Source organism: Eublepharis macularius, chromosome 13 (genome assembly GCF_028583425.1).
Source record: "Eublepharis macularius isolate TG4126 chromosome 13, MPM_Emac_v1.0, whole genome shotgun sequence".
NCBI classification, from domain to species: Eukaryota; Metazoa; Chordata; class Lepidosauria; order Squamata; family Eublepharidae; genus Eublepharis; species Eublepharis macularius.
Genome location: NC_072802.1, coordinates 23146601 through 23158845, shown reverse-complemented (window position 1 = coordinate 23158845; position 12245 = coordinate 23146601).

Here is a 12245-nt window from a genome sequence, read left to right as displayed (position 1 = left end):
AAAGTCAGCCAGGGTCCTACCTGGACTAGAATCATAGCTAAGCCACAAAACTTGGGGCAGGGGGCAATCTAAGGAACAGAACAGATCTTCCTTTCAGGGACTGGAAAAGATACAACAATCCATGAGGAGTGGGCAACAGGGAGATTATTTAACCTCAGGACAGCTGCAGAACTTCCAAACTCCCACATGAGCAGAAACAGAGTTTGTAGAATGTTTCTCATAGTGGTCACCAGAAAAAAAGCCCTGAAGTTGACATCGTCTCCTTATATAAAAGGAGAAGCTGCTCTGAAATGAAAAAGAAAAAAGAAAAGAAAAGGCAGATGGGTATATTCAGGACTGAGTATGCTCTAGGAGGCAACAGACTGTTGTGAGCAGCTAAGAGTCCGTTAAGGGGGGGAAAGAGAGAAGAATGCTCAAGCCCTGGAGAGGTTATAGACTCCAGAAGATAATGGGGGGTGAAGTGGGGCTCCCAAATAGTTTTCCCCTCCTAGCATTCCTTGTAGGCTCCCACCTTATATCATTACTGAACAAATTAAGGGATTTCTGTTCCCTTATACCTGCAGTGCATGAGCAGTAAAGATTCATAGCATGACAGGAAGGAAATCAAAATAAGTCCCTTTCTTGTGCTGCAATTCTGTCATGTCAAGTTGTTATTATTGTTTTTAAAATGTATTAAATTCACAATTCACGTTCCCCTCTGATGCACAAGGCACATTTTCACCTTTGGACGTTGCTCTTAAAATAAGCATGGAAGTCTGTAATGGGACTCTGCGGAACAAATGCGTTTACACAGTATTTGTTGGAAGGTGAAAACTAGGTGGTTCTTAGCATGGTTGTTCCTTTTATGTTATTTTCCTTTACAATAAATATTTGTGTTTAGCATTTTTGTCAATGTTAACTTCAGATGGGTTTTTATTTAGGGTTGTGGATATAACATTATTGCAATAAAAAAGGTTTAAATTTGCCATACTTGTACACTTATACACACGCCCCATGAAATATTCACAATATAATATAAACCAACAAAATGAAGGGTTGTGTACCTTCTTTTATGGCCACGTACAAAGTGGTGTTTCTCTGCAGCTTTCCCTTTGCCTCTGAACTACGGTTGCCAGCTCTAAGTTGGGAAATTCCTGAAGACTTGGGGCATGAAGTCTGGAGAAGACAGGGTTTGGGGAGGAAAACAACCTCAGCATGGTATAATTTCATAGAGTCCATCTTCCAAAACATCAATTTTCTCCACAGGAACTGATCTCTGTGGCCTAGAGAGCAGTTGTCATTTCGGGAGATCTCCAGCTACCACCTGGAGGCTGGCAACCCTTCTCTGAATTAGTTTCTTACAAGGCCCTGAGTTGTGAGAATCACAGTCTGTATTATCACATTTCCATTTTGCCTTTCATCTGAGGGTAATGGACTTCCCTCACATTTTATCCTCACAACTCTGTGGTGTATGTTAGGGCTAGGCTGAGAGTGGCTGGGCCAGAGGCCTCCACTGAAGTTCATGGCTGAAAGAAATTCAAACTCGGTCTCCTATCCTTGCCTGATACACTAACCACTGTAGGCACAGCCTACAAAGTCTTTACTCCATTGTCTCAGGTTTTCTTACACTGAACTGATGTAGTAGCTTTAAAAGCATTTTCTTTCCTTGAAGCCAGCTGGGCTACCTTGGGTCAGTCAACAGCTTCTAGCTCTCTCAGCCCCACCCACCTCACAGGGTGTTTTGTTGTGGGGATAATAATAGCGTACTTTGTAAACTGCTCTGAGTGGGTGTTATGTCATCTTGAAGGGCAGTATATAAATCTAATGTTATTATTATTATTATTACTTAATCCCCACCCTGCTTTGTCTGAACCTAAAGAAAGCAGCTTCATACAAGCTGGACCCTTTGGGTATGACAGCATTCACCCATCAAGTCTGATAGCAGAGGGGACAAGGTGGGGGACTGTGAGGAATTGTGAGGACGGGGGCAGATAAACAATTAGGAAATGAGGGTGATGACCTTCAAATGTCCATTGTAGCATAGTGGTTAGAGCATTAAACTAGGAGCAGGTTCACATCTCTGTTTAGCCATCGATCCAGAGGAGTTAGCCGTGTTAGTCTGTAGTAGCAAAATCAAAAAGCGTCACTCTCCCTTGAGCCTAGCCTACCTCACAAGGTTGTTATGTAGATAAAATAGAGACAGGGTGAGCCATTGTATGTTGCCCAAGCTTCTTGGAGGAAGGATGGGTTAAAAATATGATCTCTGTCCAGGAGTAGGTTTATACAGGATAATAAATCTCAGGTCTGATGATCGCTATGGAATCTTTTCTTTGAACTCGCAGAATTGCCCTCAAAAGCAAATCTCAGCGGATCACTCAAGTGCTTTTGAAGTCCCATAAAACCACATGCTGGGCTACAAGCACCCAGATGCTTCTCAGATGGCATTCTGTGGGGTCGTAATGGTTTCTCTTTTGCCTGCTTCAGCTTACAGGAGGTACAGTTTATGCCTGAAGAAGCCTCCAGAGGCAACAGCCAGAGTTAACATTTTTAATTTCCTGTTTAATTATAACTGCTGATGGGTAGCCGAAGTGCTCCATCACCAATGGCAGCCAGGGAGTAAATTTTCGGCTTCATCTGTTCGCTCCAGCGACCCTGGAGATTAGGGCCCCATGAATATGAATGAAGTTGTTTTAGGTTCCACTGCGCACAGAAACTCTCGCCACCACTAGCACAGCTATGCAAGGGTTTGCTTTGCCCATTGTTTGTTTAGCAGCCAAGATGGGAGCAAATTTTGGGTCAGAGGCATAACCAGAGGAGAATAAAAGTCCAGAAGCACCTTAAAGACTAACAATATTTATGACAATATGAGTTTTCGTGAGTCACAGCTCACTTCCTCAAATGTGTGGAGGGAAATCTAACTGGGAATTCTATTTAATTAAAGGAAAGGGTACAAAGGGGTGTTAACTGAATTGCTATACATGGGGAGGCCCTATAACAGGCAAAGGCATCTCCTCGCTGGCCCAGAATAAAAACATGCATTGCAGGGTATTTAAAACAATATTTTGGGATCTTTAACCTGTGTATACCAAAGTCTAGATCCAGCCTAGAACTCAGAATAATTAGGGGGAATAAGCACTCTTATAACAACAACAACAGGACGACTTCAGGATGACTTAACACCCACTCAGAGCTGTTTACAAAGTGTGTCATTATTATCCCTGCAACAAAACACCCTGTGAGGTGGGTGGGGCTGAGAGAGCTCTGAGAAGCTGTGACTGACCCAAGGTCACCCAGCTGGCTTCAAGTGGAGGAGTGGGGAATCAAACCCAGTTCTCCAGATTAGAGTCCCGCACTCTTAACCACTACACCAAACTGGCTCAAACTGAAATGGGGTTTTTATTGGGATAACTTAAGCCAAATTAAGCAACCGTTACCAGAAAACAGAGAGAGAGACTGCAAAGTTGCAAACCAAAAACCTTTCTCTAATAGCTACCTACCTATAAGGGAAAAGAAAGGCGGGGATGGGAGGCATACAACCTGTCCTGTAGAGTGTGGAAATCCTGTAGAGTCCTGATGTGGAGAGCAGAAGAGTGGGGTGTAGAGACAAGAGACCAGCTTGTGTCTCCAAGGAACCTTTGCTATGCATGCTCAGTAGCAGGAAAAACTGCTGCAAAGTATTGGGGATTTGGAGGCTACATTTATAGTACAGATGTTCATGATTTAGAATGTGCTGGTCAAAAGGTGGGGCAATGATAAGTGAACAAAAGACCGGAGGAGGATGAGTCTATAATAAGGCTGAGCATCCTGCATTAAGGCTATCAGAAAACCTAATTCTGGAGAATCACCCAAGTTTAAAGCAGGGAGGAAGCTGATATTGACAATGGGAGTTTTCCTAGTTTGTATAAAAGTTAAAATGCTTCCTAGAGGAGGTTTGGAGAAACACAGGTGGTGGTGAATAACAAGATCAAGGAGAGGGTAGGGATCTTCCTGTATCACTAAGATAAGGGGCGGAACTAGATAGGGCAGTCCCTTGCTCATTGTCTTGGAGACTGGGTCGTTCATTAGGGTCAGATTATTCAGGGAGGGGGCTACAAAGCCGTTGGGGAGAATGGCCCTCTGGTTTAATCAGCCTGAGGTGGGCTTTAGGGGGGGGGCAGGCCTGCATTCCATTGCTGTTTTACGACTCCCTGCTTTGTCTTTGGCATGGTCCACTGCCACTTCTGTTAACTTTAGCAGGATGCAAAATCCATTTTCTATCTCTAAGCCTATGTTAGAACCAAAGTGGAGACCCAAAAATGGCCGCCTCCTTAAGGAAGTGTCCAGGGGCTACAAAGGGAAGGGATGAGACAGAGAGGTGGGTGTGAATTCTGTCCTGAATCTTTCAGATGTAAATTCATTGTGTAAATGACTTGATTAGATTAAGCAGTTATAAACAGACAAGCAGGGTGAAGAAGTTTACTCAGGGAGAAGTAGTCTGAAGCACAAACATAATCAGAGGGGACTTGGCCCACTCAGGGATTATCTAGGCCCCCTCCCAGAATAGTGTTGGCTTAAAATGTACATGGTAAAGATTGATTGTGAAGAACAGTAAAAAAACAAAATAGCCCAATTTATCTCCTGACTGAGATTTTAGTAGTGAAGTTGAGTTGCAGTAAAGGAGGCCTGAGATGGACTCTGATTCGGTTTGGGTGTTTCAGCACAAAGGGGGAAAAAAAGAGGTGAGAACAGCTGAGCGAACCAGGCATTCTAGAAAGCTTATCTAGCATTGCTCTGGGGCTCAGTGCCAGATGGATTCAGATCTGCCCAAAATATCGTCAGTAAAACCTCTCTGCTTCAGATCTGCCATCTACTCTGGAATGGGAGAAATCAGGATGTTGCTAAATAGCAGATTTCTGCGGCGTGGCCAAGGATGCATATTTTGGAGGGAAAGGAAATCTTAGCTGAGGTCTCTCATTGTCACTACAATTAGCGGGCAGAAGGTGGCAGCGTTTTCACGCACGTAGGATTTGCGGGGTGGGGGGGGGCAGTATAAATGCAAACAAGCAATGCAAATTCATGCCTTGGGCACAATTCTATCTCATTATTATGGAGCGTGGATACCCCTGGTACCTTGTTGCTGATCCCCTCTGGTCCCCAAGGCTGCTGCCAGTTCTGAGCTCTTGCCTGTCAGCATGTGTGAAAGTAGCAATTGGACAACTAGACTAGTGAAGAAAAGAGAGGTGGGAATATACCTGCTTTTTCCAATTAGTGTGGTTTTTGGTTCCAGTTAGTGTGGTTCTTGAGTTCCAATTAGTGTACATTGCCCTGGGATCATGGATATGCTCTTGGGAGCAGAGTGTTCTAATGAAGGGCTGAATATATCCTGCAATTACAGGCTTGTCCCCCATGCGAGTATCCAACTGAGTTTGGAGCACTGGATCTCAACTTATCATATACTTTTTAACAGGGCTCATTTCGAGGGGGAACACACAGGAACACAGTTCTGGCAGTTCCCCAAAGAGGTCACATGTCAGGTGGCCCCGCCCACCTGAGTCTCGGCCATTTGGGGCCCTTCAGCCTGGACTGGGGACGAAACGGCCTGGATTCGGCCTCTGAGGGGTGGTGGATCACTCTCCCACTGAGCAGCTGCCCGATCCTGACCATTTTGGGCCCCTTTTTGGCCATTTTCAGCCCTTTTCTGCCCTTTTGGGCCCAATTTTGGTCTTGAATGGCCAGGATTGGGTCCAAAACAGCCAGGACAGGTGATGTCAAGGGGTGTGGCATATGCTAATGAGTTATGCTAATGAGTTCCTCCAGCTCTTTTTCTACGAAATGACCCCTGCTTTTTAATAACTATTTTTATTTTATATTTTTCCAACATTAACAAAATGTAAACTTTTAACACCAAACAAGTGATGTATAGAACATTTAAGATACTGAGCTGAACAACCAGATATACAGATTTGTATACCATATAAAATTAATATAAAAGAAAATCATTTTTTTTTTGGTACAGAGTTGTCAGTTGTAGCATAGTTGGTTACATATTTAAAAAAAGGGGACCTTTTTTCTATATTCAAAGGTAGATCATTGGGATTATTCATAGATGTTATCTGATCAGTTATTTTCTCCATTATCAACAGTTCCCAAACCTTCAGCAACCCCTGTTTGACAGTGGGGATCTTGCCTGTCTTCCAATTTTGAGCGAATGCAGTCTTAGCTGCTGACAACAAAGAAACAAGATCTTTTCTCAGTTTTGAAACACCATTATCGTTCCATAAGTTGAGGAAGATAGTTTCTGGACATTTTTCTATTTTGTGTCCTGTGATCTTTTCTATAACTTCTAGAATTTTATTCCAGCATTTTGTACATGTGGACAGGAGCACCAGCAATGAATAAATGATCCAATGTTGCCACAAGGCTTTCTAGCAATTGGGATTTGTTTTTACTTTACAATAATAAAGTTTTTATGGTGTGAAATATCATCTTGAAAAGATTTTATCATATACTTTTTAAAGGGCATGTTTCTAGTCCTGAAGATTGCAAATATAAGCTTGAAAGTACATGACAGATACAGGCAGGGCTTTTTTCGGCGGGAACGCGGTGGAACAGAGTTCTGGCACCTCTTGAAAATGGTCACATGGTTGGTGGCCCCACCCCCTGATCTCCAGACAGAGGGGAGTTTAGATTGCCCGCTGGTGTGGAGGGCAATCTAAACTCCCCTCTGTTTGGAGATCAGGGGGTGGTGCCACCAGCCATGTGACCATTTTAAATTTTTTTAAAAAACCCCTTTGTTCCACCTGACCCAAACTGACGTCATTGTGCAGTCCTGGGAGCGTGCACACACTTTGTGCACGTGCATGTAGTTCCAGGGGCACGACTACCACCTGCCAAGAGTTGCCCCCTGTGCTGGCAACCCACTGAGTTCCACCACCTCTTTTCCCAGAAAAAAAGCCCTGGATACAGATGAAATCTCAGTAGCCACCATGAATGATGTGGCGGGAATGAATGGTGAAATGAACAATGCCCTATATGGTCCTTTACCTTTCCCCCCTAACTAACTAAAGCACAATCTATTGTGCAAAATAAATATTTACAAGATTTATTTATTTATTTGCATGACTTATGCATGTGGGGCCCTGACCCAGACAGCCCAGGCAAGCCTGATTTCATCAGATCTCAGAAGCTAAGCAGGGTCGGCCCTGGTAAGTACTTGGATGGGAGTCCTCCAAGGGTTGCTACAGAGAGCAATGGCAAACCAGGGTTGCTACAGGCAGTAGCAAACCACCTCCGTTAGTCTCTTGCCTTGAAAGCCTCAACAGGGGTCACCATAAGTCACCCATAACTTGATGGCCCTTTCCACCACATGCATGTAGTAGGATGTAGCTTAGCAGAGAACCTAAGTTGCTTTACTTCAGAATTTATTACACTGTTTTGGCATGGAATTGGAGATGAAAAGAACTTCTTGCCCACGTCACGGTGACTGACAGTGTGGAGCGGTGGGAATTTTGCTTCTCCTGCTGTACCCAACTTGAGTCACCTGCAGATATTGTTCAGTAAGCCCCTCTTGCAGAGATGCTGCTTCTGGCTTAGATGGCACTGGTTGATGTTAAGGCTGCTTATTTTCAGAGGAGGATGCTAAACCAGGTGACCTTTTGTTCCTTCAGGTACTGTTGAGGTCATGAAATGTATGGAGAAGGAAACAGCAAGTTAGTAATGCATTTCCTTGGCCAGGTCCCCAAGGTGGTGCCTGTGGACAATATGATGCCTGCCAATGAGTTTCCTGGTAACCCTCTTCACTAAAGCAAAGAGCCAGTCCTGACTTTCCTCCATGAGATGCTTCAGAGGGGCTCTACAGGGAACACTTGGTCAGAAACTGCTGTCGGCTTCATAGGTGGACACATGGACTTGCAACCTGCTAACATTTTATGGTTGGCCCCAGGCAGTTATATTGTGACACCCACCCCCCACCCCGGGAAACCGATTTTGGTGGTACCCATTCTGCATTCTCAGCATTCCAAGAGCGCCCACATGCTCACCATTGGGCAAGACAATGAAAAAAAATGGTGCATACGTTTAAGAAGAATTTTGCTTCTCTCTTTGCGGATGTCTTTAGCTCACAGTGCCTACTTAGTTCTTTCCAGCAGACTCCTTCCTGCCTGGTCAATGAAGCTTCTTTTCATAGTTTGGCTCCTGTCTGGTTTGCTTTTATCCTGTACAGCTTTTTGTCTTTTAATTAAATCACCCTAAAATGCCTGTATCAGACGCTTAAAAGAGGTGGGATCCAATTAACTTTATGGAGTTTTAACGTGGGCTTTTTTGTCAGTTGACAGTACAGGCAGGATGGGGAGTTGTCTTGCAAAGCTGTGCTCGGGAACGTTTATGGCAAGTGTCTAGACGAGGCCTCGGCTCATAAACGCCTCTGCTGTTGAATTATGGAAGCATCTGGTGATAAGCGGCAGAGCTGCTGCCCTGAGCTCTTAAAGGCTGAAACAAAAATGAGGTTTTGTTGAGACATCTTTCCTTGAGTACAATCAATAGCATTCAGGAACTGGAGCTTTCTAGGAGCCCACCAGCATGGCTCTGGGTATTTTGTATCTGTTCTGTTCAGATTTCCAAATGTGGTATGCTGAGAACCTTGGCTTTCTTTTAAAAGCAAAATGCCAGGTTTCTAGCTCTCATGGCCATCACTGAGCTTGAAGCCACCACTGAGCTTGAAGCCCGAGAAGACAGAGAGGAATTATATTTGGTGCTCAGGGGACAGGGCTTGAACACATAGCAATGTGGCTCCTTTCTTTGGCTTGCTGAAGTAGAACAAACTCCTCTAATTTACATAATTTATTCAGGTTTCAGAATTGTGCTTTTTGGCCTGTACTTTAATTTTTTTTAAAGTATGCCATAGAATGTACAAAGCCTTTAGCATGATCCCCGCCCCCAAAACCAGGCATTTCCTAGACCAGATCCCTAAAGTGGTACCCATGGATTACATGGGCATAAAATTCTCCTGCCCCTTCGTAGCCCAACTTCATTGAATCCACTGCAAAATTAGATGTATGATCTAACCCAGAGAATGGAAACTGTGGCAAAAACCAATACTGATAAATAAGAGAGCGGGCTGGGAATTTTGGAGTACTCTAGAGAGTGAAAGGACTATATGTCGAAGATACGGTATGATAGTATTTGGGAAGTAGTAGAATATGCAAGAAGGCTCTGTCAATATATTTTGGAGAAAGAGTGCTCTATTTTGGGCCCTAGAAGAGAAATGCAGACTTGCTTCCAACACAGTGTGTGTTTAGCCTGCAAATGGTTAAACTCATTTAAAGCTGCTTGGTGTTTTTATGCTCTGGCTGGGGTTTTAAATCTGGGCTTTAATTAACAACATTTAATGTGTTATGTTTTTATGATGTTTTATTTTGTAAGCTGCCTCAGCCAGCTTCCCTGGAGAGGTGGCATAAAATGTTCTAAACAAATAAGTAAGTACTTCATTCCATGAGGAATTAACTTTGCTGTCATGGGATGCAGTAAGGACCAAAGATACAGATGGTTTTAAAAGGGGATTAGAACAGTTCGCCTAGAACAAGTCCATCAGTGGCTAAATGGAACAGCTGTGTTCAAAGCCAGTAAAACAGTGAATGCTGGAGGGCTACAACAGGGAGAGGTCTTGGCCCCTTTGTCCAGCCTGTAGGCTCCTTGGCTAGCAACTCTTGGGAGACAGGACCTATCCTAACAGTGTTATATGATGCTGCAACGTCACTTCCAGATGCCAACCAGGAAGTGACATCACTGCATTACAGGATACTCTAGGAGTCACCTAAAACTGCAGGATGCTATTCCACTCCCTGATTGTTCTCCTGCAGCCCCACTGAGTGCTGACAGGGGATGGGGAAGTGAGTGCCTCTTGGATTTCCCCATTTGGTGGTGGGCAAATGGCAGCCCTGTTGGGGGGCCATCTGGTTGGCCACTGTCTGAAAAGTTGATGGACTAAGCAGAACATTGGTCTGATTCAGAAGGACTACTTTTATATTCTGATGCTATTCTTCTGTGTTTCTCTTAGGTATGCAAATCTCCATCTTTTTAAAAAAAATGCATTTCCACATTGGGGCAACTTGAGACCATAGTGGAGAATAATCCTTTCCCTAGCGTCTGTGGCTGCTTCCCAGCCTAGGTGCAAATTCCGAGGGGCACATTAGCTTCACAGTTAATCAGGAGAAAGAGCAGACAAGCTGGCAAATAGGTTTAATCTCTAATTATTATGGGGATTCATATTGCTGGGTCAGGCGGCCCTGGGCAGTTGGAAATTTGCAATATATCTGTCAGAAGAACGGTCTTTTTTATGAGGTTTAATTATAGCATAGTAAAGCCTTTTTTAATTTTCAGAAAGACACTCTGTTATGATGGAGAGACAAGATGGGAGCTTAATTTTCTCATAACTCCCCAATCAGATTGATCTGCTGCCTTCTGGCTAGCAGGAACCGGCTTGGCTGAGCTCTGTGGCCCCAGGTGGCAAATGCTTTGCGAAGAGGCCATGTTATGAACTGAGCAAAGGCCAAAGGACCAGTGACATTTGGCTTTGCCAGAGGTCTGTGACCTCTTCATGGTTTTTAAAGGGAAATGTGCAGTGGGGGGCTGTGACAGCATGGATTTGATCGCAGCAGTGGCACAGGGTATCTAACTCTTTCCTTGTGGGCCGTTTGGGGATCAACACTCCGAGCATTATTCTCACAAATGGAGGAAAAAAGCATGGGAACTTCGGGAAAGTATGGGAAGAAAGCAGGTTTTGATGGTGCAGCAGGGAGAGTTTGATCACAATAATGACTGAAGGGGAGGGATAAGCCCTGCTCTTCCAGTGTTGCTGTGCAAATCAAAGCCTACCCTGAATCCTGCATTTTTTTTTTTTAAAGGAGCTTGCTCATGGATCTCCTGCATTGCGTTTAGGAACTTGCTTCCGCAAGAGCTGTGACACTGGACTCCTTAACTCCCACTGACTTGCTACTAACAGCCACGGAAATCCTTCATTTCTTGTGAGCCTCAGGTTATAGGTGAGGTGGCTTCTCATACGCACCCACAAACAGTGCCTCGTCCTCTCTCTTTCTGCTCTTCAAGCTCCAAAGTGTCTCAGACCAGAAAACAGAAGATTGTCAAGACGGCAACCTGTGGGACCATGGCCTGGTGAGAGCAGATCGGCCAAGAGTCTCTGCTTGGCTGTCGGCCCTCTGCTAGCTCATGGCCACCCAGTCTCTCCACCACCACCACCACCACCACCCTCTGCACTCTGGGTGGAATTGCAACCTTCCTCTCCCCCAGTGATCTCACACTGCTCCATCTTTGAAAATTTTTATTTTAAGACCGGGCCGATTCTACCCAGAGTGGCGGGGGGAGGGGAGGGGGAGGAGAGGAAAGGCTTGTACCCAGGGGTTTTTTTCTGGGAAAAGAGGTGGCGGAACTCTCAAGAGGGAAATGAGGAACACACACACGGGTTTCTTTGAAATAAAATTATTTTCAAGCACTATTGCCAAGTATTTTCAACAGGTGCCGGAACTCCGTTCCACTGCATTCCCCCTGAAAAAAAGCCCTGCTTGCACCTATAAACTACACTAGAAAAATGCTTCTAACCTAATTTTGTTTGCATTTTGAACCTTCCTCTGAAAAGCGATCCCAAGCAGCTCTTTTAAAACTACAGTTCCCAGAAAACATTGCAATCACCCAACACTTGAAGAACACGTGCCTGATGTCTTATGTAGAGAGATTCTAGATCTCAGTCGAGAAAGATGTTCCTAAACTTCCTCACCCTCCACAGCGCCTCTGGTCACACAGAGACTTAAATACCAGTAACAAATAGACGCTTGGTACAGATCTCATCCAGCTGCCAGGAGATGTTCCCAAATTTCCTCCCCTGCTATCCAGCTCTGAGCACTTCATTGTATGAACAACTTGGGTACATGGTAACAGGAGAGCTATAATAAAGCACTGTTTACTGTGGGCAGGAAAAGAACCATTTGCTCATTGTCAGGGCTTGCCACCGCTGCCGCTGGGCGTGGCACTGGGCGGTCTGCTCCTGACATCAGAGGGGGGCCAGGGATTCTGCAGGACCCTGCTCTGTGGAAGGAGGGGCAGTATACCTCACCCAGACTCCCTCTCAGTCCACTCGCTGGCCTGCTCAACCTGGCCTGCTTACCCTCTGCATCCTCCTTCATCTCCTCCTTCCAGAACTCTCCTCCAAGCCACCACCCCTGCATCTTACTGCTCTCACTCCACATCATCACTCCTCACTCACACCCACCACCACA